Source organism: Cetorhinus maximus, chromosome 15, assembly GCF_964194155.1.
Source record: "Cetorhinus maximus chromosome 15, sCetMax3.hap1.1, whole genome shotgun sequence".
NCBI lineage: Eukaryota > Metazoa > Chordata > Chondrichthyes > Lamniformes > Cetorhinidae > Cetorhinus > Cetorhinus maximus.
The window spans coordinates 92,163,125-92,190,768 of record NC_135893.1 but is presented as its reverse complement, the minus strand read 5'-3'; positions in this window follow the sequence as shown (position 1 = coordinate 92,190,768).

The window sequence follows — 27,644 nt, the reverse complement described above, 5'->3', positions numbered from 1 at the left end:
TCTGTATCCGCTGGAGTTTAGGAGAGTAACAGGCGACCTGATTGAAACATTTAAGACTCTGAGGGGTCTTGACAGGGTGGAGGTGGAGAGGGTGTTTCCTCTTGTGGGAGAATCTAGAACTACGGGCAGAATTTTCTCTTCAGCTTGCGGGGGCGGGCCCAGCACGCCGATGCGTAAAATGACGCGCAGTGACGTCGGGTGTGTGTCCCGATGTCACCACGCGTCATTCCGATCTTTCATTCGGCGGGTGCGCACCGGAGTCAAAGGCCTGTTAAGGCCATTAATAAACTAATTAACCACATTGACAGGGCTGCCCATCCAACGTTTAAGGCTGGCGGGCAGACGAAGAGCCCAGGCGGCCTTTGCATTTTTCATGAATCCTCATCCACGGGCGGGATGAGGTTTCATGAGGGGTTTATTAAATTAATAAATGTTTTTTAAATGTTTGATAAACATGTTCCAGCTCATGTCACATGAGGGGACATGTGTAAATGATTTTTAACTTTTTTTATTTTGAAGTTTCAAATTGAACTTATTCTCCCTGAGGCAGCTCTGTGCCTTGGAGATTTCTGTGCTCTTTCGCGTGCATGTGCAAAAGAGTGCAGGCCCTGACTCTCCCTCCTCCCCCCCCCAGCATGCATAGGTAGCGCTGAGCACTACTGGGCGCGTGTCACGCTGGGTGGGCCTTAATTGCCCCACCCTCGTAAAATGGCGGCATGCAGCTGATTGCGGGCGGCAATTGGCTCTGTGCCCACCCGACAGGCAGAAGATTCTACCCTAGGAGTCAAAGTTTAAAAATAAGGGGTTGCCCATTTAAAACAGAGATGAGGCGAAATTTTTTCACTTAGAGGGTCTTGGGTCTTTGGAACTCTCTTCCTGAAAAGGTGGCGGAAGCAGAGTCTTTGAACATTTTTAAGGCAGAGGTGGATAAATTCTTGGTAAGCAAGGGGATGATAGGTTATCGGGGGCAGGTGGGATGCAGATTTCAGGTTCCTATCAGATCAACGATGATCTTATTAAATGCTGGAGCAGACTTGAGGGGCTGAATGGCCTACTCCTGCTCCTTGTTCGTGTGTTCGTATGCATGTCCATTGGCGTATTAGCTGAGCCATAAAGAATTAGACCTAGGGCAGAAATGTCCTTCCAAACTGTGGTTTTTCCTATGTAACTTCTAATCACTCCACGTGGTATCAAGAAACGGCTGAAGGCACTGGATACTGCAAAGGTTATGGGCCCTGACAATATTCCTGCAATAGTACTGAAGGTTTGTGCTCCAGAACTAGACGCGCCCCTAGCCAAGCTATTCCAGTACAGCTATAGCACTGGCATCTATCCGGCTATGTGGAAAATTGCCCAGGTGTGTCTTGTACACTAAAAGCAGGACAAATCCAACCCGGCCAAATACCTTCCCATCAGTCAATCATCAGTAAAGTAATGGAAGGGGTCATCAACAGTGCTATCAAGTAGCACTTTCTTAGCAATAGCCTACTCACTGATGCCCACTTTGGGTTCCACCAGGCCACTCAGCTAATAACGTCATTACAGCCTTGGTTCAAACAAGGACAAAAGAGCTGAACACTCGAGGTGAGGTGAGAGCGACTGCCCTTGATACAAAGGCTGCATTTGACTGGGAGTGGCATCAAGGAACCCTAGCAAAACTGGAGTCAATGGGAATCAGGGGGAAGACTCTCCACTGGTTGGAGTCATACCTAGCACAAAGGAAGATGGTTGTGGTTGTTGGAGGTCAGTCATCTCAGCTCCAGGACATCACTGCAGGAATTCCTCAGGGTAGTGTCCTCGGCCCAACTATCTTCAGCCGCTTCATCAATGACCTTCCTTCCATCATAAGGTCAGAAGTGGGGATATTCGCTGATGATTGCACAATGTTCAGCACCATTCATGATTCCTCAGATACTGAAGCAGTCCATGTCCAAATGCAGCAAGACCTGGACAATATCCAGCCTTGGGCTGACAAGTGGCAAGTAACATTTGCGCCACACAAGTGTCAGGCAATGACCATCTCCAACAACAGAATCAAACCATCGCCCCTTGATGTTCAATTACCATCACTGAATTCTCCACTATCAACATCCTGGGGGTTACCATTGACCAGAAACTGAACTGATCCAGCCATATAAATACTGTGGCTACAAGAGCAGGTCAGAGGCTAGGAATCGTGCAACGAGTAACTCACCCCCTGACTCCCCAAAGCCTGTACACCACCTACAAGGCACAAGTCAGGAGTGTGATGGAATACTACCCCCTTGCCTGGATGAGTGCAGCTCCCACAACACTCAAGAAGCTTGACACTGTCCAGGACAAAGCAGCCTGCTTGATTGGCATCATATCTGCAAACATTCACTCCCTCCATCACTAACGCACAGTAGCAGCAGTGTGTACCATTTACAAGATGCACTGCAGGAATTCACCAAGGCTCCGTCGACAGCACCTTCCAAACCCACGATCACTACCATCTAAAGGGACAAGGGCAGCAGATAGATGGGAACACCACAACCTGGAAATTCCCCTCCAAGTCACTCACCATCCTCATTTGGAAATATATCACTGTTCCTTCACAGTCAATGGGTCAAAATTCTGGAACTCCCTTCCTAACAGCACTACAGGTGTACCTACACACATGGACTGCAGGGGTTCAAGAAGGCATCTCACCACCGCCTTCTCAAGGTCAACTAGGGATAGGCAATAAATGCTGGCCCAGCCAGCGAAGCCCATATCCCATGAATGAATTAAAAAAAACTTCTTGTACTCAACTCCAAGTGGGACTGTGGGCCAGACAACAGACAACATAACTGATCTTCAGTTTTGCATGTATTTAAGATACCTTGTAAGACATTTATTTGTACTTTCATTGTTCAATTGTCTTCAAACAACGTCAATCATGTTTTAAATTTAATTAAATTTCCTTTTGTGGAGGAGTGCTAGACTACAAAGTTTGCCATAGTTACATAGTTCTTTCATTTGTAGTTGACGTTTGGCCCCAATGAAAGAAAGAAAGAAATGACATTGTGTGTGTGTGTGTGTCTATCTATAGGGCATTATCCCTCCTAGACTGCTCTACAAACGCACTTGACAACACCACACAGAGGCCAATCCTCTGTTGCCCAGCTCAGTGGAACTGCTTAGTTCCACTTTCACCGATCTGCTCACAGCTTGAGCATCTCTACCGATGGTTTCTCTGCCCAACCCACATCATCACCATGTTGCCATCATTGTCTCCCTTCTGTTCCACAATGACATACTGCTCTTTGGCAACATTACCTCCAGACATAGGTCCAGCTTCCACATGTATTCCAACAGCACCCAGCTCCCCCGCAGCTCTCAATTCCTCCTTTGCTTCTGTGCTGTCAGAACGCTTGTCTGACATCTAACTTCAAAGAGCTTCAATTTCCCCAGCAAAACATTTGGAAGACAGAAGGCATGTCTTCAGGTCTGAACCAAAAACAGAAAATGCTGGAAAAGCTCAGAAGGCCTAACAGCATCTGTGGAGAGAAAAAAACAGTTAACATTTTGAGCCCGTATGGCTCTTCTTCAGAGCTAAAGGGAAGTGAAGATGAGATGAAATTTATACCCTCTAAGTGGGGTGGAGCAGGTGAAGCTGGATAGAAGGCCAGTGATAGGTGGAGGCAAAGGAGAGATTGCCAGAGATGTCATGGACAAAGGGACAATGGTTAATGACAGTGGGACTGGCTAGAGGAGGTGCTGATGGTGGCATTAGGGTCAGAAAGCAGAATGTGATAATAGCAGGACAAGGGTAAGCACTCTGGAAAGAACAACATGAACAAGCCACAGATGGCCCTTGTGGGGGGGAGGGGATGGTATGGTGGTGGGAAAAAAGATACAAGGTGAGGATAAAACAATAAATAAAAATGAAAATAAATAAAAATGAAAATAAATTAAAAATAAAAATTAAAATGAATATTGAAAAAGGTAATGAAAAGGGGGTGGGGATGGAGGAGAAAGTTCATGGTCTGAAGTTGTTGAACTCATTGTTAAGTCTGGAAGGCTGTAAAGTGTCTAGTTGGAAGATGAGGTGCTGTTCCTCCAGTTTGCGTTGAGCTTCACTGGAACATTGCAGCAGGCCAAGGACGGACATGTGGGCACGAGAGCAGGGTGGAGTGTTGAAATGGCAAGTGACAGGGAGATCTGGGTCAGACTGAAGGTGTTCCGCAAAGCAGTCACCCAGTCTGCGTTTAGTCTCTCTAATGTAGAGGAGACCGCATTGGGAGCAGCGAATGCAGTAGACTAAATTGAAGGAGGTGCAAGTGAAGCACAGCTTCACCTGAAAGGAGTGTTTGGGCCCTTGGATGGTGAGGAGGGAGGAGGTAAAGGGGCAGGTGTTGCACCTTCTGCGGTTGCATGGGAAGGTGCCGTGGGAGGGGGTTGAGGTATTGGGGGTGATGGAGGAGTGGGCCAAGGTGTCCCAGAGGGAACGGTCCCTATGGAATGCTGACAGGGGTGGTGAAGGGAAGATGTGTTTGGTGGTGGCATCATGCTGGAGTTGGCGGAAATGACGGAGGATGATCCTTTGAATGCAGGGGCTGGTGGGGTTAAATGTGAGGACAAGAGGACCCTATCATGTTTCTGGGAGGGAGAAGAAGGTGTGAGGGCAGAGGCGTGGGAGATGGGTCAGACAAAAGGGCCCGGTCAACCACAGTGGGGGGAATCCTCAGTTAAGGAAGAAGGAAGACATGTCAGAAGCGCTGTTTTGGAAAGTGGCATCATCAGAACAGATATGACGGAGGGAAAGGAACTGAGAGAATGGAATGGAGTCCTTACAGGAAACAGGGTGTGAGGCGGTGTAGTCGAGGTAGCTGTGGGAGTCGGTGGGGTTGTTGTGAATATTTGTGGACAGTCTATCACCAGAAATTGAGACGGAGAGGTCAAGGAAGGGAAGGGAAGTGTCAGAGATAGAGATAGAAGGTGATGGAGGGGTGGAAATTGGAAGCAAAATTGATAAATTTTTCTAGGTCCAGATGAGAGCATGCAGCGGCACTGAAATAGCCATTGATATACCCAAAAAAGAGTTGTGGGAGGGGGCCTGAGTAGGACTGGAACAAGGAATGTTCCACATACCCCATAAAGAGGCAGGCATAACTGGGGCCCATGCGGGTACCCATAGCCACACCTTTTATTTGGAGGAAGTGAGACAAGTTAAAGGAGAAATTGTTCAGCGAGAGAATGAGTTCAGCCAGATGGAGAGGTGGTGGATGAGGATTAGTCGGATCTCTGTTCAAGGAAGAATCGGAGAGACCTCAGACCATCCTGGTGGGGGATGGAGGTGCAGAGGGGTTGGACATCCATGGTGAAGAGGACATTGTTGATATGATGTAGGGCATCAGAGGAATCGTGGATGTAGGTGGGAAGTGACTGGACAAGGGGAGAGAGAAGGGAGTCAAGAAGGGAAGAAATGAGTTCCATGGGGCAGGAAGAGGCTGACACGATCGGTCTACCAGGACAGTCCTGTTTGTGGAATTTGGGGAGGAGGTAGAAGCGGGTTGTCCGGGATTGGGAGACTATGAAGTTGGAAGTTGTGGAGGGAAGATCTCCGGGTGAGATGAGGTCAGTGACAGTCTTGGAAACAATGGCTTGATGTTCCGTGGTGGTGTCATGGTCCAGGGGTAGGAGGAAGTGTCTGAGAGTTGGTGCTCAGCCTTTGCAAGGTAGAGGTCAGTACGCCAGACAACAACAGCACCACCCTTATCAGCAGGTTTGATAAAAAAGTCAGGGTTGGACCTGAGAGAACAGAATGTGGCAAGTTCAGAAGGAGACAGGTTAGAGTGGGTGAAAGGAGCAGAGAAATTGAGATGGCTGATTCATGCTGACAGTTCTCAATGAAAAGATTAAGAGCAGATGAGAGGCCAGAGTGGGGGGTCCAGGTGGAGGGAGAATACTGAAGGTGGGTGAAAGGATCCGTGGAATGGTGGGAGGACTCCTGCCCAACGAAGTGAGCACGGAGACAAAGGCAGCGGAAGAAGAGTTCAGCATCATGCTGAGCCTGGAATTCATTGAGGTGAGGGTGTAAGGGTATGAAATGGAGTCCTTTGCTGAGTACTGAACGTATAGCATCAGAGATGGGAAGGTCAGAGGGTATGGTGAATACATGGCAAGGGCTGGGATTAGAAGACGGGATGGGGTCAGAGGGATGGGAAGGGGTGGAGGGTCCTGGATGGGTATTGGTATCAATGAGTTGTTGGAGCTTGCGTTCCTTAGCACCTGAAAGGAAGAGACAAAGTTTCTTGTTAAAGCATCGGATGAGATGAAGTATAAAATGAAACTGGGAAGAAGGACATCTTTGCTTTTATCTATGTCTTCAGGTCGGCTTAGTATGCCTGCTATTGACTCCAGTCCCTTCCCAATCACTGTCTCAACTTGAACCAAACTGCATTTCTGATGCCAGAAGTCAATAAGTCAATAAGGACTTCAATCTCTGTAACATCATTCACTTTTGCTCCACCTCAGCCCATCTTCCACTGAACCCTTCATGCATGGTTATGTTATGTCCAGACGACTCAACTATTCCAAAGCTTTCCTGGCTGGTTGTCCATTGTTCAACCTCCATAAACTTCTAACTCATTCAAAAGTCTACTGCCTCAGTCCTATCCCTTATTGATTCCTGTCCGCTCATTACACCTTCTGCTCCTGCTTTAGTTGTTTCAGCATCAGAGACTAATATCTGTATTCTGCCAGCAGTTATATGGTTAGCGCTAATAAGCCAGACATGCCCTGCTGAGATGATAGCCCTGATAATGAAAGCACATGTGTAGTTGCTGCTGAGTACATTGTAAATTTAATGTTTCCACCCAAGAAGTGTCTGCATTTCAACTCTATCAATAGTAGCAACTCGGCCACCCCTACAACAATGGTCAGACTACTTTTTTCCCTTTTTTGCTGTAGTGATTCCCATTCCAAATCTTTGATTAACAATGTGACACTGGTTTATTTCCCATACTGGTTCATGCAATATTCTGCAGCATGTCGTTGGATCGCTTCAGGCGTAGTTATATCTCTCGCCATATGAGGGTGCCACACACAACTTGCATATTCCAGGATTGGCCAAACAGATGTTTGGTAAGCTATAACTCTGATATTTTTGTTACAATACCAAGGATTGCTCCTCAGAATCCAAGAACCCTGTTTGCATTGGATGTTATCTGCATTGGATGTGGAATCTCCATTGAAGATTGTTGTTAAGATGAACCCCCAAGTTTGGTTGTGTATCTACCTGTTGGGGAATTTGATTGCAGAACTTAAAGCAATCTGTTGGTGGATCCTTTTTGTTGGTGATGCACATGACATAGCAGTTTTTGGCATTGAATGCCATTTCCCATTGGTCCTGACATTTTTACAGTTCCAGAAGATCATCTTGCAGTGATTTGAGATGTGATCTTGAGCTTTTCCTGATTCCTGATTTGCAGTCATCTGCAAATAGTCACACCCCTATCCTCATTGGTCTAATTCTTATCATTGTGGTTTAAATCCTTTCATAGCCTCGCCATTCCCTGTCTCTACAACGTCTTCCAGCAAAACAAACCCTCCCTCCAAAAGTCTCCATTCATCTGACTCCAGCCCCTTGCACATCTAACCCTTCTCTTTGCCCTGCCATTAATGGCTATGCTTTTGGCTACATAGACCCCAAGCTTTGGAATTTCCTACCTAAACTCTTCTAGCTCCCCACCTCCATTTCTCTCTTTATGGCCTTTCTTAAAAAAGCTCTATTTGACCCAAGTTTTTTTTATCACCCCTCTGAAATATTTCCTTCTTTGGGGTTGATGTCCATTTTCCCCCTTCACAGCTATGTGAACAGCTTGGGGAGATTTGTTTTCTACAATAAAAGTGATGTCTTAATGTAAGTTGTTGTTCTATGATGCAGCTCCTTCTTTAGTAATTCTCCTTTGGTTTACTATAGGAAGGTGCATAGATATAATGTGTTGCGCATTGTACAATTAGCCTGTAGAATGTGCTTGGAGTGAGCTTGTAGCTTGTTGACTATTATCTGTTGTCACTTCTAAGTGCACTTGGCAACACCGCAGACATATACTGATATTGCTCATCTGCTTGACAAGTGGGATGGGTTGATTCAATGTAAAGTAAACCCATGGGACTGTAGGCATTTTTACAGCCTCTTTCTCCTCTGTGCAATGTCTGTGCATAAGTAAATTCAGTGTTTCGCTAAGCAGTTGCCTAGTGAAATGATGGTATTTGAGGTCAACCATGAAGTTGAGTACAAGTTCCTAAACATTGCTGTATATCAGGATAGATTATAACTGAGAAATTTATCCTTGCATGCTGCCTCCTGATTGAGTTCAGTTGGCTCATGGAGTCTAGCAGCAACCAGTTCTACTGGTAATGAAAGGAAAATTCCCAATCCTGAGATAATGATGTCTATTGAATGCCATTAAAATATACAACAGTATTAAGAGCAAAATCTACAACATGATCTTTACATTCCACATATGTTATATTAGGCTACATTGGTGATTCCCTTAATGGTTCTGTACAGGATCAATGGTCACAGCAAACTTCACCTCACTGAATAAAAGAAGCAACTAATTCAGTTAGTGTAGCAAATAGAGGGCCTAGAATAGAGTGAAAGCAATTACAATTTTGACACGACTGGTAATGTTCTCTGAGGGAGGGTGTTGTGAATTACTCAGCCCTTCCTGTGGACCTGTCAGCATTCTGTAAAATACCATTTCCAAGGAAAGATGCCTTTTTGTTCTCATACTTGTGCTCAAATCCCTCCCTGGCCTTGGGCTCCTCCTTTAGCCATATAGACCCTGAACTCTGGAATTCCATTCCTCTGCCTTTCTATCTCTCTCTCACTTTCTTTAAGATTTTCCCTAAAATCTACCTTTGACTGAGCTTTTGGTCCACATCTTCTGTGGCTTGGTATCAAACTTTGGGTGGAATTTTCCATTCTGGGACTAAAAGTCCTGTGGTGGGGGCAAACAAGTCTGAGCGAAAACCTGAGAAAAAAATTCACTTCTCAAGATTGGTGCAATTTTGGATGCAAATTATACCAAGACTGCGATTTGCGCTCCAAGTGGACACTAGATTCAATCTGATATGCTGTAGTTTAAAATGTAAATGAGGCGAAGTTGAATGTAACCATTTATGTACTTCTCAACTGATATTTTAAAAAAAAAGCTTTTGTAAAAGCAATTGTATTTAATTTGCCAATTAGACCATAAGACCATAAGACAAAGGAGCAGAAATTAGGCCATTCGACCCATTGAGTCTGCTCCGCCATTCAATCATGGCTGATAAGTTTCTCAACCCCATTCTCCTACCTTCTCCCCGTAACCTTTGATCCCCTTACCAATCAAGAACCTATCTATCTCGGTCTTAAATACACTCAATGACCTGGCCTCCACAGCCTTCTGTGGCAATGAATTCCATAGATTCACCACTCTCTGGCTAAAGACGTTTCTCCTCATCTCTATTCTAAAAGGTCTTCCCTTTTCTCTGAGGCTGTGCCCTCGGGTCCTAGTCTCTCCTACTAATGGAAATATCTTCCCCACGTCCTCTCTATCCAGGCCTTTCAGTATTCTGTAAATTTCAATCAATTGTATTAACGGTGAAAACATTAGGTGCCTTTCAAACAAAGCAAAGGGAGATTTGATTAAAAACATTGCTTTTTTAAAAGAGGGAAACACATTTTAGCTTAGGGACCTTTTAAACTCACAGGCTGATTTGATATTTCCACTCCTGCCTGTACCTTAAACATAGTGAAGACTTGACCTTAAATTGCATTATCAAAGGATCCATCTCTTCAGCTGAGTCTCTTAAATGCAGGTTTTTTTTTGGATTCAAATCACATCAGTTTTGTGCAGTGTGTAGGAGTTCTCTTAAATAACCCGGAGAATGAAGGCAGTTTTACAAACCAATATTCCAGATATTAAATAGGAATAACATTTGAAATATAATGAAATACATTTCAAGCGCATTTAAAAATAAAATATTAACTTAAAAATTATGAGTGGCATGGACAGAGTAGATAGTCAGAAGCTTTTTCCCAGGGTGGAAGAGTCAATTATATGGGGACATAGATTTAAGGTGAGAGGAGAAAGCTATAGAGGAGATGTGCGGGGCAAGTTTTTTACACAGAGGGTAATGAGTGTCTGGAATTCGCTGCCAAAGGAGGTGGTGGAAGCAGGTACGATAGTGGTGTTTAAGAGGCAGCTTGACAAATACATGAATAGGATGGGAGTAGAGGGATATGGACCCCGGAAGTGCAAAATGTTTTAGTTGATGGGCAATATGATCGGCACAGGCTTGGAGGGCCGAAGGGCCTGTTTCTGTGCTGTACTTTCCTTTGTTCTTTGTTCTTAATTTGTGAAGCCCTTTCAAAAGATTGTTGTTTCCATTTAATAGACAGTCAGGTCTGTTAATTTAGGGTTGCCACCCTATACGGAGTGACACCATGCAAGGAAGGGGCTCGAATATAGCTTGAGCAGATATGAGGCACATATTCAGAGATGGGTCATTGGAGCCTCCTTCAAATAATTGGCTGCAGGGCAGAATTTACAGAAAGTTGGAAGAAGATCACTACCTTCATACTTTCAAGCTGGGTAACAATTTGTGGTGAGGATAATGGGGACAGATGGCGATTGCAGCCTCAGAACTTGTGTGATCAAAAGGGAATCACTGCATTAAAAGGGTAATGAATGCAAATTAGTTTTTTATTTAAATTTATGCTCCCCTTCTGATACTTTCAATAAATTTATTTCCAAAATGCAATGGCCTTAAAATTAAGCTGTATAAAAATTGTCTGCGAATGCTTAACAAATTTATATAAATGAATGTGTCCATTAATCTAGTGAAGCCATTGAACTGTTTAATGCTACTGATAAAATAACAGACAAAGGCATTTCATGATATTGTTCTTTACTTTTATCCCAGTGCAATCTCAAGACTTGCTTTAGAAACTTTGTTTCTGAATTTCCAGTTTTAACTGATAGTGAAAAACTGGTATTGATCCATCTTGAGAACATTTTGCTTGAACAATCTACTGTTGAAAGCAACTGGTAAAAATCAGAGCTCTGAATGACACCAGTAACTATGACCATAGTATACTACTGTAAACAGATGGAGAAAATTTTCTAGCTACTGGATTTACAGCACTCTACAATGCTTTCGTTCTCATGTAAATAATCCAGAAAAGCTTCAAATTGAAGAAAGCAAGGTGTCCTTGATTATAATTATCGAATCCTTTAGTGGTTGAATGTGCCACCTAAATTTGTTATGATAATAAAAGCAAAATACTATGGATGTTGGAGATCTGAAATAAAAAGCCAAAAAGTGCTGGAAAAACACCTGTGGGAGAGAAACAGTTAATGTTTCGAGTCCGATCTGACTCTTTTTTGGAATTGAAGAGAGGTAGGAATGTGATGGGTTTTATGCTGTTGGAAAAAGGGGAGGGTCAGGTGGAGCAAAAAAAGAAGATCAGGGATAGGTTTGAGGCCAGGGGCGATTAAATTACAAAGATGTCATGGAACAAAAGGCAAAGAGAGTGGGAATGGTAATAGTAAAGGAACAAAATATTGGTCCAGAGTAGGTGATAATAGCAGTATAAGGATCAGCACTGTAAATCTATTATGAGATTGCAATAAGCCTTTACAATGATACACTGTTAATTTTTATGCAAAATAGTGCAAAGTCACTAAATGCTCCATTTTGGATTGTTTGCTGTTAATTTCATTCTAGTTACTAGAAAAAAGACAACAGTTGTTTTGATTAGATAGTTTTTTTTGCTTCTTAGAGGTTGCTACAAATTTCCATGATCTAATTGAATGGCAGAGCTGACTCAAGGGACTGAATAGCCAAATCCTGATCTGACATTCCTAAATATTTTGGCCTTTGAACCATGCTTTAAAAAGTACATAATTCTTTAAAATGTACTCAGCAATGACTTAGTTAACTCTTACTTTAAAATTTTGGTTTTCAAATTCCTCCATGGTCTTGACCCTTCCTATCTCTGTAACCTCCTCAAGCCCTACAACCTTCTGAGGTCTTTGCACTCCTCCAATCCCAGGCTCTTGCACACCTCGATTTTAATCGATTCGCCATTGGCAGCCAGCCTTTAGCTTACAAAGGGCCTAAGTTCTGGAGTTCCTTCCATAAACTTCTCCACCTCTCTCTCCTCCTTTAAGACACTTCTTAAAATCTTCCTCTTTGATCAAGCTATTAAGCCCTAATGTCATCTTGTGTAGCTCCGTGTCAAATTTTTGTTTGATAATGGTTGCTGTGAAGCACCTTGGGACATTTTGCTATGCTAACTGTGTGGAAGGAAGACAATGGTGTAGTGGTAATGTCATTGGGCTAGTAATCCAGAGGCCCAGGCTAATGCTCTGGGGATATGGGTTCAAATCCCACCATAGCAGCTGGTGGAATTTAAATTCAATTAATAAATCTGGAATTAAAAGTTAGTAACAGTGACCATGAATCTATTGTTGTAAAAAAAACCCATCTGGTTCACTAATGTCCTTTAGGAAAGGAAATCTGCCTACATGTGACTCCAGAACCACCACAGCAATGTAGTTGACTCTTAACTACCCTCAATTCAATAGCAATTAGGGATGGGTAACAAATGCTGGCCTTGCCAGTGACACCTATAGCCCATGAAAGAATAAAGAGGGAAAAAAAAAGCAAGTTGTTGTTGTTATTGAAAGTACTGAAAGCTAATCACTATATCACATCTAGGTTCACTCAAGGTCAATATATCAAACCCAGCCTGGTCTAAAAGAATCATTCAGACTGTGCATAAAGCTGTTAGTACTCTGAATTTATAATCTGTCCTGCACTGAGTAGATCATTCCCATTCTGACAGTACATGTAAATCTACTTATGAGTTAAAACATGGTTCAGCTGAAAATGAAATGTAAAGTCATAGACAATAAAACAAATATTCATTATTAAGGTCATCTAAACCCAAGAGACTTTAGCAAATGCTTTTACTAGAATTTTCTTCCCTCCAGTTGAAGACATTGCTTCAAAGGTACAATTCCATGGTTGCTGTCAGTCTTCTGGAATCTTTCACACAAGACCACTTCCAACGTGTGAAGCTGATACTGTTGCTACCAAGTGAAATTTTTCTTTATTGCTCATTAATGAGGAAAAAATATTTTCAATTATTTCCTTGATTGTGCCACTGACTTCCTCCTCAGCCTTTCAGTTTGTTTGTCGGTGTGTATGTGTGTGTGTGTGTCTATTCCTATCTACAGATCTCTGATTCCTTTCCCCTACTTTCCTCATTCTTTTCTCTCTTCTTATCAGGAAGATTAGGCAGTGGTACCATTTAAATGCTGTAAATCCGAAATGATTTAATCTGTGATCCAGTTAGAGTTGCTATAGCAACAGTTGTGACCATTGCCACAAAGGCTCTATTGGCTAATGTGCAGATATATCAACAGATGTTACTTCAACTAACCTAATTCTTGGCTATTTGCTCAATATTCTCAGTAAAGTCAAATATGTCTTGGTCAGTCAGGCAAAATGGGTGATTGTAAAGAAAATCAGGTAGTGTGCAAAGCAGGCTGTCCCCTGTTTTGCATTAATGCAGGAGGGTGTTATTTCACCCCAAAACAAAAACAGAATTACCTGGAAAAACTCAGCAGGTCTGGCAGCATCAGCAGAGAAGAAAAGAGTTGACGTTTCGAGTCCTCATGACCCTTCGGCAGAACTGAGTAAAGTTAGGAGAGGGGTGAAATATAAGCTGGTTTAAGGTTGGGGGGCAGGGGGGGGAGGTGGGGGGTGGGGAGAGAGAAGTTGGGGGTGGGGGTGGTTGTAGGGACAAGCAAGCAGTGATAGGAGCAGATAATCAAAAGATGTCACAGACAAAAGGAACAAAGGGGTGTTAATGGTGGTGATATTATCTAAGAAAATGTGCTAATTAAGAATGGATGGCAGGACACTCAAGGTACAGCTCTAGCTTGCCATTTTAACACGCCACCCTGCTCTCTTGCCCACATGTCTGTCCTTGGCTTGCTGCATTGTTCCTGTGAAGCCCAACGCAAACTGGAGGAACAGCACCTCATCTTCCGACTAGGCACTTTACAGCCTTCCGGGCTGAATATTGAATTCAACAACTTTAGATCTTAAACTCCCTCCCCCATCCCCACCCCCTTCCCGTTTCTTCCCCCTCCCTTTTGTTTTTTCCAATAATTTATATAGATTTTTCTTTTCCCACCTATTTCTATTATTTTTAAATCTATAACTGTAATACCCTGTCGTCAGTCTTTCCACCCCACCCCCACTAGAGCTGTACCTTGAGTGTCCTGCCATCCATTCTTAATTAGCACATTTTCTTAGATAATATCACCACCATTAACACCCCTTTGTTCCTTTTATCTGTGACATCTTTTGATTATCTGCTCCTATCACTGCTTGCTTGTCCCTACAACCACCCCCACCCCCAACTTCTCTCTCCCCCCCACCCCCCCCCAACCTTAAACCAGCTTATATTTCACCCCTCTCCTAACTTTACTCAGTTCTGCCGAAGGGTCATGAGGACTCGAAACGTCAACTCTTTTCTTCTCCACCGATGCTGCCAGACCTGCTGAGTTTTTCCAGGTAATTCTGTTTTTGTTTTGGATTTCCAGCATCCGCAGTAGTTTTTTGTTTTTATCTTTGTTATTTCACCCCCTTTGTTACCAACCGGGCCTCCATATTTTTCTTGACTTTCTCTTTTGATTACTTTTCTGTGGTGAACAAAATATTCTGAGGCGTGAGCTAAAGGTCCATTGTTTATGTCCACCAAGTGAGACAGACGCTCTGAAATGTCATGTTTTAATTACCTCTCAATTGTATTGGCTTCCCTCTGGAAACTCAATTGTGTTTATCTTGATTGTCCTCTCTATTTGGCCATTTTCTATCCAAATATTTCAAGTATGACCATTAGAAGTAATCAGAATGTCTCCCTCTCTCCCCCACTGACCAAACTCCTTCTCAGCTTCCTATTGCATCCAGGATACCGCATATCAGATGTAATATTCCACTGTGATGTTATCATGGAACTGAGGCTTTGGAGGGTGACTGGCCTTGTGAAACTGGGATGATGAGTTCTATAAATGCAACAATATTCTCTTAAACATGTATAAAATGAACACATTGAAACACCCTGAAGGGAAGGCTTCCTTTCTACAGGATAACTATGACCATTGTTTACTTCATGATACATCAGTTCCTTAGAGGCAACATGGTTTTTAAAAAATATATGGTTAACAATTTCATTAGTGTATATAAATACTGCAAATCCTTTTGTTGCTTTATCATTGATATTAATCCTTTTTTAAGGCAGATTGATTAACTTATTAGCTAAGGGGGGAGAAAGATGCATTTATACATTGTCTTTTTATGGTGCTCAAATAGCCCAAAGTGTTTCAGATAGAGTAGGTTGCCTTGAATTGCACTCACCGTTGTTGCTTGAGTGGGCACAAGAGCTGTTTTGTGATAGCAAAGCCCCACAAACAGCAACAGATAAATGACCAGTGTCTGGCGGTGGTTGAGGGTGATTAGCCAGGGCACAGAACTGACCCTGGTCCACTCCTCCATCAGCCCCTGCACCTCAACCCCCTCCCACAGCACCTTCCCATGCAACCGCAGAAGGTGCAACACCTGCCCCTTTACTTCCCCCCTCCTCACCGTCCAAGGGCCTAAACACTTCTTTCAAGTGAAGCAGCATTTCACTTGCACTTCCCTCAATTTAGTCTACTGCATTCGCTGCTCCCAATGCGGTTTCCTCTCCATTGGAGAGACCAAACACAGGCTGGGTGACCGCTTTGCGGAACACCTTCGGTCTGTCCGCAAGCATGATCCAGACCTCCCTGTCGCTTGCCATTTCAACATTCCACCCTGCTCTCATGCCCACATGTCCGTCCTTGGCCTGCTGCAATGTTCCAGTGAAGCTTAACGCAAACTGGAGGAACAGCAGCTCATCTTCCGACTAGGCACTTTACAGCCTTCCGGACTGAATATTGAATTCAACAACTTTAGATCATGAACTCTCTCCTCCATCCCCACCCCCTTTCCGATCCCCCTTTTTCCAATAATTTATATACATTTTTCTTTTCCCACCTATTTTCATTATTTTTAAATGTATTTCCATCCATTGTTTTATCTCTACTTTTTGGCCTATTTCGATCCCTTACCCCCATTCCACCCCCACTAGGGCTATCTGTACCTTGCTCGTCCTGCTTTCTCCCCTTAATGTCGCCATAAGCACATATCTTAGCTAATATCACCACCTCTTTGTCCTTTTGTCTATGATATCTTTTGGCAATCTCCACCTATCACTGGCCCTCTATCCAGCTCCACCTGTCCCACCCCCCCCTTAAACCAGCTTATATTTCACCTCTTTTCTATTTTTCCTTAGTTCTGATGAAGAGTCATTCGGACTCTAAACATTAACTGTGTTCCTCTCCGCAGATGCTGTCAGACCTGCTGAGTTTTTCCAGGTATTTTTGTTTTTGATGTGGTGAGTAGAACTCCCTGTTCTTCTTTTGAAGAGTGCAGTGGGATTTTCAGCACTTACACATGGGATTTTTAGCATCCCACCAGGATGATTGTCAGGGTCTCGGTTTAATATTTCATGAAAAGAATGGCATTTAATGCACTGGTGGTTATCTTTCAAAATTCTATAGATTCTGGCAAGGTTCCTGCAGACTGGAAAGTATCAAATGTAATCCCACTATTTAAGAAAGGAGGAATAGGGAGAATGGAGAACTACAGACCTGCTATTTTGACATCAGTAGCTGGGAAAGTGTTAGAATCTATTCTATAGGATGTGATAACTGGACAGGATTAAGCCAGGATTTTACGGCCCCGTTGTGGTGTGTCTCCCCCTAGTGGAGGCGGTGGGCCATTCAGTTCGATGGGACCATAAAATCCTGGCCTTAGAAAGGAATGGTAAAATTAGGCAGAGTCAACATGGATTTATGAAAGGCAAATCATGTTTGACAAACCTGTTGGAGTATTTTAAGGATATTACTTATAGCATTGATAAAGGAGAACCAGTGGATGTGGTGTATTTGGATTTTCAGAAGGCTTTTGAGGAGGTTTAGTAAATAAAATTAGAGCGCATGGGATTGGGGGAAAATATGCTAGAATGGATTGAGAATTGGTTAACAGACAGAAAGCAGAGAGTAGGAATAAACGGATCATTCTCAGGATGGCAGGCTGTTACTTGTGGGGTACTGCAAGGATCAGTGCTAGGCCCACAGCTGTTCACAATCTATAGAAATGATTTGGATGTGGGGGCCAATTGTAATGTTTCCAAATTTACTGATGACACTAAACTGGCTGGGAATGTAAATTGTGAGGAGGATGCAAGGAGGCTTCCAGAGGACTTGGACAGGCTAAGTGGATGGGTTAGAGCGTGGCAGATGGAATATAATGTGAGTAAGTGTAAAGTTATTCACTTCATTAGAGAAAACAGAAAGGCAGAACATTTCTTAAATGATGAGAGGTTGGGAAGTGCGGGGGTCCAAAGGGACCTGGGTGTCCTTGTTCATCAGTCACTAAAAGTTAGCATGCAGGTGCAACAAGCAATTAAGAAAGCAAATGGTATATTGGCCTTCATCACAAGGGGATTTGAGTACAGGAGTAAGAATGTATTCAGAGAATTGTCTGCAATGGCTTCTCTTCCCTCTCCTGCCCAGTTATCTTTGGCGTCCCCTAAGGATCTATCCTTGGCCCCCTCCTATTTTTCAAATAAATGCTGCCCCTCAGGAACATCACCCAAAAACAAATATTAGTTTTCACATGTATGCTGACAATAGCCAGCCCTGCCTCATCAGCACCTCCCTCAATCCCTCCACTTTTTCTAAACTGTCAAACTGCTTTTCCTGCATCCAGTCCTGGATAAGCAGTAATTTCCTTCAATTAAGTTTTGGGAACTCCGAAGCCATTGGCTTCAATCCCTGCTACAAACTCCGTTCCCTCACCACCAACTCCGTCCCTCTCCCTATCAAATGTCTGAGGCTGAACCAGACTGTTTGCAACCTTGGTGTCATATTTGACTCCACGGTGAGCTCCTGACCATGTATTCGTGCCATCACTAAGGCTGCTTATTTCCATCTCTGTAATATTGCCTGACTCTGCCCCTGCCTCAGCTTACCTGCTGTTGAAATCCTTATCTGTGCCTTTGTTAACTCTAGGCTTGACTGTTCCCACACACTCCTAGCTGGCCTTCTACGTCTTACCTTCCGTATATCTGAGGTCATCCAAAACTCTGTTGTCCATCTCCTAACTTGCACCAAGTCTCCTTCACCCATCACCCCTGTACTCACTGGAGTACACTGGCTTCTGGTTAAGCAACACTTCAATTTTAAAATTCTCAACCTCATTTTCAAGCCCGTCCTCAGCGCCTCCAGCTGCAGCACCATCTGATTTAGCTGCAATCCTCCAATTCTGGTCACTTGAGCTTTCCTGATTTTAATTGTACCATCATTGGCAGTCATGCTTTCAGCTGTCAAGGTCCTGAACTCTGGCATTCCCTCACGACGCTCTCTGCCTCTCTACCTTCCTTTCCCCCTTGAAGACACTCCTTAAATCCACTCCCCTTAACCATGCTTTTAGTCATCTGCCCTAATATCTCCTTAATTGGCTCAGTGTCAAATTTTGCTTTGTAGTACTCCTGCAAAGCACTTTCAGTCATTTTATTATGTTGCTATATAAATACAGGTTGTTGTTGCAGAAGCTTGCAATTTTGCCTGCCATTTTAGAACTAGGGGGAGGCAAGCTGCTGAGTGTGTTTGTGAAGGGAATTACTCAATCACAATTTGTAATCTTATAGCCCGTCATATCCCTCACACTGCTATTAGAGGGGAAAATCTGTTTGACCTCATCCTCAGCAATCAACCTGTCGCAGATGCATCTGTACATTACAGTATCGATAGGAGTGACACAGCCGTCCTTGTGAAGATAAAGCCCAGTCTTCACACAGGGTATTGTCCATCATGTTGTGTGACAGTGCCGCCGCTGCTAAATGGGGTAGATTGAGAACAGATCTAGCAGCTCGAAACCGAGCATCTGTGGGATGCTTTGGGCCAACAGCAGTAGCAGAATTTTATTCAGCCAAAATCTGTAATCTCCTCGTCTGACATACCCCTCACTCTACCATTACCATCAAGCCAGTAGATCAATACTGGCTCAATAAGGAGTGCAGGAAAGAATGCAAGGACCTTCACTAGGCATGCATAAAAGTGAAGTGCCAACCTGCCAAAGCTACAATACAGGATGGCGTGAATGCTAAACAGTGGATGCAGCAAGTGATAGACGGAGCTAAGCGATCCCACGATCAGTGGATCAGATCAAAGTTCTGCAGCACTGCCACAACCAGTCGTGAATGGTGGTGGACAATGAAACAACTAATGACAGGAGAAGGCCCCACAAATATACCCATCCTCAATGAGCACAGCACATCAGTTCAAAAGACAATGCTGAAGATTTGCAACCATCTTTAGCCAGAGGTATTGAGCGGATGATCCATGTTGGCCTCTTCCTGAATCCCACAGCATCACAGGTGCCGATCTTTAGCCAATTCAATTCACCCCACGTCACATCAAGAAATGGCAGAAGGCACTGGATACAGCAAAAGGTAGGAGGCCTGACACCACCCTGGCTCAGCTGGTAGTGATGTCTTGACCTCCAGAACTAGTTGCTCCCTGAACCTAGCTGTTCCTGTACAGCTACAGCACTGGCATCTAACTGACAATGTGGAAAATTGCACAGAAATGTCCTGTCCACCAAAAGCAATCCAAAAACCCAACCAATTGCCATCCCATCAGTCTACTCTTGATCATCAGCAAAGAAGGTGTCATCAAAAGTGCTATCAAATGGCACTTAGCACAGTAATAACCTGCTCACTGATGCTCAATTTGGGTTCCCCCAGGGCCACTCAGCTTCAGACCTCATTACAGCCTTAGTCCAATCATGGACAAAACAGCTGAGTTCAAAGGTGAGGCTATAGTGACTGCCCTTGACATCAAGGCAGCATTTGACTGAGTGTGGCAGCAAGGAGCCCGAGCAAAACTGAAGTCAATAGGAATCAAGGGAAACTTTCCACTAATTGGAGTCACACCTAGCACAAAGGAAGATGGTTGTGGTTGTAGGAGGCCAATCATCTCGACCCCAGGACATCACTGCAGGAGTTCATCAGGGCAGTGTCCTCGGCCCAACCATCCTCAGCTGCTTTCATTAATGACTTTCCCTCCATCACAAGGTCAGTCATGGGGATGTTCGCTGATGATTGCACACAGTTCGGTATATTTTTCATCTCCTCAGATACTGAAGCAGCCTATGTCTGTTTGCAACAAGACCCAGGCAACATTCAGGCTTGGGCTGTTAAAAGGCAGGTAACATTCGCACTACACAAGTGCCAGGAAATGACCATAATCAGTAAGAGAGAATCTAACCATCTGCCCTTGACATTCAATAGCATTACCATCACTGAATCCCCATCATCATTGGCCAAAAACTTAACTGGAGATCATTCAGTAAAATTGGTTATTTTGGTTTATGGTTTCCCCCATGGACATCATAACTACCAGTCATATAAGCACTGTGGACACAAGACCAGATCAGAGGCTGGGAATTCTGCAGTAATTAATTCATGTCCTGACTCCCCAAAACCTGTCCACCATCTACCAGGCACAAACAGGAGTGTGATGGAATACACACCATTTGCCTGGATAAGTGCAGCTCCAGCAACACTCAAGAAATCAACACCATCCAGCACAAAGCAGCCTGTTTGATCGGCACCCCACCCACCACCTTAAACATTCACTTCACAAATCTGGGCTAATTAAGGAAAGCCAGCATGGATTTGTTAAGGGCAAATCATATTTAACTAACTTGCTGGAGTATTTTGAAGAGGTAACAGGGTTGGTGTGGTTGATGTGCTGTACAAGGACTTCCAAAAGTGATTTGATTAAGTGCCACACAACAGACTTGTGTGGAAAATTATAGCTCATGGAATGAAAAGGGCAGTAGCAACATGGATATCAAATTGGACTGGCAGGAAACAGGGTAGTGGTTAATGGATGTTTTTTGGGCTGGAGGAAGGTTTATAATGGAGTCCCCCAGGGGTCAGTGTTAGGACCCTTGTTCTTCCTGATGTACATTAATGACCTACACCATGGTATACAGGGCACAATTTCAAAATTTACGAATGATATGAAACTTGGAAGCATTGTGAGCTTTGAGGAGGCTAGTGTAAAACTTCAAAAGGACATAGACAAGTTAGTGGAATGGGTGGACAAGTGACAGATGAAACTCAATGCAGTGAAGTGTGATGTGATTCATTTTGGTAAGAAGAATGTGGAGAGACAATGGCCCAGATTTTCTGATCTCTGGACATCAAAGACCAGACACGGGACACCTCGGAAATCCCAATGCATGGACTTCGTGGGAGTTGTCCGAGAGGTTTGAACTTCCAATGAGCAATTCCCCTGCCTCCTGGGACCTTCCAAAAAATAGTCCAACTCTGAGTTAGAGTCAGAGACTTCAGACGGTTCTGATTTACTCACCTGGATAGTTACCCAGGAAATATTAGTAAAAACCTAGACTAACTCCTGGGTAACTACACAACTGACGCCCCCAATCATTCAAACTAATGCCCCCCCATCCCACGACTCCCCCTCGACCCCCAGACTCCCGCCCTCAAACCCCCCCGACACCACCCTGTCCCGACCTGACTATCCCCCAACCTGACAATCCCTGCCAACTATCCCCCAACCCACCTACCCATTCACCCACCTGCTGCTCTTCCCACCCTACCCACCTGCCACACTACCCACCTGTCAACCTACCCCCCTCACCCACCCAACTCCCTTACCCATTCACCTTACCCACTCTACCTCCTTACCCACTTACCTTCTCTCCGTAGCTTTTCAAATAAGCTTTGGGTCATTTAAATGCAGCTAGTGCCATTAAAAAGGGGTGTGGCTTCTGCACGGATTCTCTCCACTGCTCCCCCCGAGGGTTCCTGCACTGAGTCAGGTCTGCAGCATCCTGCATCGGAAGCCTACCCTGAAAAATTGGAGGAAGAAATGTGCATACTTTTTTTGTCTGACCCGGGTTGGAAATAGATGTTCTGAACAAAAGATTTGGGCCAATATAAACTAAAGGGTAAAATTCTAAAGGGGGTGCTGGAGCAGAGGGACCTGGTTGTATATGTGCATAAACCATTGAAGGTGGCAGGACAAGGGCAATTAGGGATGGGCAATAAATGCAGGCCTAGCCAACGATGCACACAACCGATGAATGAATAAAAAATAGATTGAGAGCGCGGTTAAATAAAGCATGCAACATCCTAGGCTTTATTAATAGGAGTATAGAGTAGAAAAACAACAAAGGTTATGTTAAACTTGTATAAAACACTAGTTCAGCCTCAGTTGGAGTATTACTTCCAGTTCTGGGCATCGCACTTTAGGAAAGATGTGAAGGCATTGAAGCGAGTGCAGAAAAGATTCACGGGAATGGTTCCAGGGATGAGGAGCTTCAGTTACGTTGATAGACTGGGGAATCTGGGACTGTTCTCCTTATAGAAAAAATAATGAGGCATCTGGACAGAATAGATTGATGGAAGGGTCGAGAATGAGAGGGCACAGATTTGAGATAATTGGCAAAAGCAGCAATGATGACATGAGGAAAAACTTTTTCACACAGCGAATGGTTAAGGTTTGGAATGCACTGCCTGCGAGTGTGGTGGAGGCAGATTCAATCAAGGCATTCAAGTGGGAATTGGCTTATTATATGAAAAGGAAGAATGTGCAGGATTATGGGCAGAAGGTATGGCACTAGGTGAATTGCTCATTCAGAGAGCTAGGGCAGGAACAATGGGTGAATGGCCTTCTTATGTGCTGTAACAATTCTGTGATTCTGTGATTCCCTCCACCATCGATACACAGTGTCAGCAGTGTGTACCATCTACAAGATGCACTACAACAACTTGTCAAGGCTTCTTCGAAAGCACCTTCCAAATCTGGGACCACTACCACTGAGAAGGATAAGGACAGCAGACGCATGGTATTATGGCACAGTGGATGGTAAATGCTAACCTGCTCAAATCCCGGAGGGAAACTTGAAACAACTGCCACAATTATTTTGCAATTTGTATTTTGATTTCGAGATGCCTGCCTTGAATTCAGTAGTAATGAGTTTACAGAGACTTAGAAGGTTTCTATAAAATTAAATTAAACATTTATTAATAAAAATAAATAATTTTTAAGCACATACATTGGTCTACAAATTACTACTATGATAACTCCCAACTCCCCTAATTAATCTATTACACCTCCGTTAAGGCAATAGTGAAAACAAAATAGCTTTAACAGACACAGGCAAAGCACACAATATCTTGGACAGGGATATTCACAATGAATTCTCTTAGCTTCAGTTCCTATAGGCAACAACTTGGTCCATAGAGGCTGGAGGCTTTTCACACTTGTTTGATCTTAGAATGCCTTCTTTCCTTACATCTCCTTTATACATGTTTCTCCCTTTTTAATGTAAATCCCATTGTTTGAAAATGTCTTTGGACTTTACCTTTCTAATAATAAAAACCTTTCATAGTACCAATTTTATTGGTACTCCTTCAGTACTGTACTGGAGTGACAGCCTTGAGTTTTGTACTCAAGCCCTGGACTGAGACTTGAACTAAGAACCTTATGATGAAGAGGCAAGGGAGCTACCAATTGAGCCATACTTGACACACATATCATAAGGTATAGAAGCAGGAGTAGGCCATATGGCCACTCATGCCTGCTCTGCCACTCAATAAAATCAAGGCTTCTTTCAATGCCACTTTCTCGCCTTATCATCATATGATTTGATTTGCTTAGTGTCGAAAAACCCATTGATTTCAGTCTTGAATATATTCAAGGACTTTGGCCCAGATTTTGCCAACAAGGCTCGTAACTTGAGTCAGGAAATTTCCTGCTTCGCTGCACCCGTCCTAGTAGAAAGGGCACCGAATGGCACAACTTGGGTCAGGGGGTTTGGGTGCAAGATAGAGTCTGGTCCACTGACCCTGGAAGAAGATTGGAGATGGCCACTGGGGTGACTGAGTACCGAGGTGGGCTGGCTAAAAGGCCCACCTCAGTTCTCTGGGACTTTGTCCCAGTTGTTCAGTTGCATTTTAGGTCCTCTAGCCCTCACCCCTCACACCCCATTATCTCACACTCACTCCCCATGCCACTTCCATGCCCCCATGCCAATTCAAGCCCCCCCACCCACCACCAATGACCCCCCATATCCTCCCTGCCAACTCATGGCCCTTCCATGCCTATTCACCTAGTATGCACTATGTACAGAATCATTGGACTCTAAAGTAACAATGGCATGTGTGAAACTGCTTAGGAATAAACCTACCCATTTATCGTTTTAGGAAAAAAAACCTGGTATTCCTACAACCCTATAAAAGAGCCAATCAAACAGATCCTTAAAGTATCAATAAGAGAAGCTTTAAGCACTTCACATCTCTTAACCTTGTGCAAATAAGCATTGAGACATTGACAAAAGAGATCACAAAAAATTTATTATAACCACATATAGATGTCAATCAAGCAAAGTCAACAGTTTTCTCCAGCTCCTCTCCCACTTGGATAATCCTCTTATAAGTCTGGGCACTCTGCTGGCTGACTTCAAGAAAATTGTAGGGGGCTAGCAGATGCCTAGCCCAGAAATAAAGCCAGCCAGATCGAGAATGTAGGGTGCGGCCTTGCTATCGGAACCTTTTTCATGTGCCAGTGAAAATTGGGGGTGCCGAGAATGGGGGCGGGAATCCCAGAATCGGGTCCCACCTGCCATTTTTATATGGCTACAGAGTTCTCCGATTCTGTGAAAATCGGGCCTTAGTATCTACAGAGCTCTAGGGTAGAGAACTGAAAAATTAATAACCCTATGAATGAAGAAATTTCTCCTCATCTCAGTCCTAAATGGCTGTCCCGTTATCCTTAGACATGTATCACAAAAGATTAAGGTAGAAACTCCATTTTATGGTATCAGATACATACCCACTACTACATATTTACAAACTGATCAGCTATGCTGCATCATAAGGGCAGCCAGACATCTTCTCCCTTAGATGTTCAATCCCCCCTTCAGACCATGAAGGACTCAAGTTAATACTGGTCCATTAACCCCCAGAAATGTGATATTCATAATACATTTTTTTATTATTTCACAGGCTGTGAGTATCGTTGGCAATGCCAGCATTTGTTTCCAACCCCTAATTGCCCTTAAGAAGGTGGTGGTAAGCCATCTTCTAGAACCGCTGTAGTCCATGTGTTGTAAGTGCTGTTAGGGAGGGAGATCCATGATTTTGATCCAGAGACTGTGAAGGAACGGCGGTACAGTTCCAAGTCAGGATTGTGAGTGAATTGGAGGGGAACTTGCAGGTGGTGGTGTTCCCATGCATCTGCTGCCCTTGTCCTTCTAGATGGTAGAGGTTCGTGGATTTGGAAGGCGCTGTCGAAGGAGCATTGGTGAGTTGCTGCTCTTGTAGAAAAATCAGTTTGATTTGAACCTAGCTGATTTTGCCCACAAACCACCCATAGGTTTTAGTAGGAAGCAAAGGACAATTTTTAGAACAACAATTTGCATTTATAAGCATCTTTAACGTAGTAAAAACATCCTAAGCCGCTTCACAGGAGTGATTATCAGATAAAATTTGACAGCAAACCATGTGGAATATTAGGACTTGTGTCCAAAATCTTGGTCAAAGAGAGAGGCTCTAAAATTGGCTTACAGGAGGAAAAAGAGGTGGCGAAGTTTAGAGATGGGATTCCAGTGCTGAGACCTCGGCAGCTGAAGGCACGGTTGCCAATGGTGGAGTAATGAAGATTGGGGATGTGCAAGAGATCAGCATTGGAGGAGTGTAGAGATCTCAGAGTGCTGCAGAGATAGGAGGGGTGAGGAGTTGGAGCTAATATGCTTAACCAGAGAATAGGACTAAAGTTTCTCTATTTTTGCAGACAGACCTTTGCCGGACAACCCAGCATTCTGCGACCTAATGAAGGGAGAAACTATGCTATTTGGTTTGGTATGAACTGGCGTGATGAGAAGTCATGGTCTGCATTCAAAATGTTTTCGTTTTGCCCGAGGGAGGTAATGGGCAACAAACAAACACTGCATGTGTTGGTATGGTGACCGATAGATCACAGCCGGCAGTCATTTCCCAAGTGGGGAAAGAAGTGAATGGAACAGATGTTAATTGAGTTCATCACTCTCCGTACATTGTGTGGAAACGTGTCAAATTTTCCATTTATGTTTGGGAAGCAATTTGCAAAGGAGGGATAAAAAAGCCCAGATTATATATTAGACAATCTGTTGTCATGGGGTCTTAGAAATATGACATCAGTATCAAAGGAAGCCATCTTTAGGGAACTGTTTCATGCTCGCTTTTTAATCACCGCTTTATTTTGTTCAACAAAGGTGTTCCTGGCAAATTAATATACTAAAACGCAGATTTAATTGACTTTTTCTAACTTCACAAAATCAAACCTTGAGTGCACCCATTCAATTTGCATTTTTACTGGGGAACTGTAGCACTGCGCAGAATGCAATGAGCATGGCACTGATAATTAAATAAACCCTGCAGTCAGAACACAAATCAAATTATGTTTTATAGAAAATTCATTCAGCGAAACCTAAGGACGACCTGACAAAGAGGCCTGTAAATTATCTAATGAATATACATCGCCAAACCTCAGATCAGTCTGTATATGGAATGAAGATTTTAATTAAATGCACTTGCAGTGTTTTGAAGGACGTGTTAATTTTTCAAAAAAATGTCATTAATGTCAAATTAAAGAGGCAGTGGAAGATCAGGCAGGGTGAGGAGCTGTAATACTTTAATATTGCAATTATAATACAAAATCCATTTGAAGTGGCTCTGTAATGAAGCCAGGGGATACTGCCCTGAGGGACCTGCCCCATTTTATATTACACTGATTCCAGAGTATAATTATAATAGAGAGCTTCTTGCCTTTTGCTTGTGAAATCAGTGACTTATCTTTGGCCAATTAACTTCCATTCAAAGAATAGGCCACAAAAGTGTGAAGGATTGGCATTGTGATGTTAGCGAGTTACGCATCAAGAAATTTCTGTGCAATAAGGAACAACTCCTACCTGACCTTTGCTCCTGGAGAAATGGCCAGTTTCATCGACCAAAAGTCGGTGTACAGAGAGTGAGGTGAGCGTGAGATGGGTCAGGAGAGACCTTTATTTTAGTGGTCCCTTGGGCTTTCCAAGAGGGCAGAGCTTGGCCAGAGCCTGGAGTAAGTTCCTGATCTCTGCCTCATTTCCCTATTGTCGGGCTTCCAAAGGACATGGCACTGGGGTCTGCCAAGAGTCCTCAGTCAACTGTAGAGGCCACAAAGTTTCAAGGAGCTGGCTGAAGATTTCAAGATGAGGGCTGTTGTTAACCCTCACTGTGAACTTCTCCCTCGACTTGTTTAAATCGAATGGGGATCTTCTCTCCGTCCATCTCCCTCAGCAGTTAGTAGGTCCCAATATCAAAAGCCTGAAGACACAGCCCCAAGCATAATTTCTTTGCTGCTTCCACCACTATTAGACCCTGCAAAAGGGTAGGCCTGGATAGGGGTTTTGCTCTAGGTCAA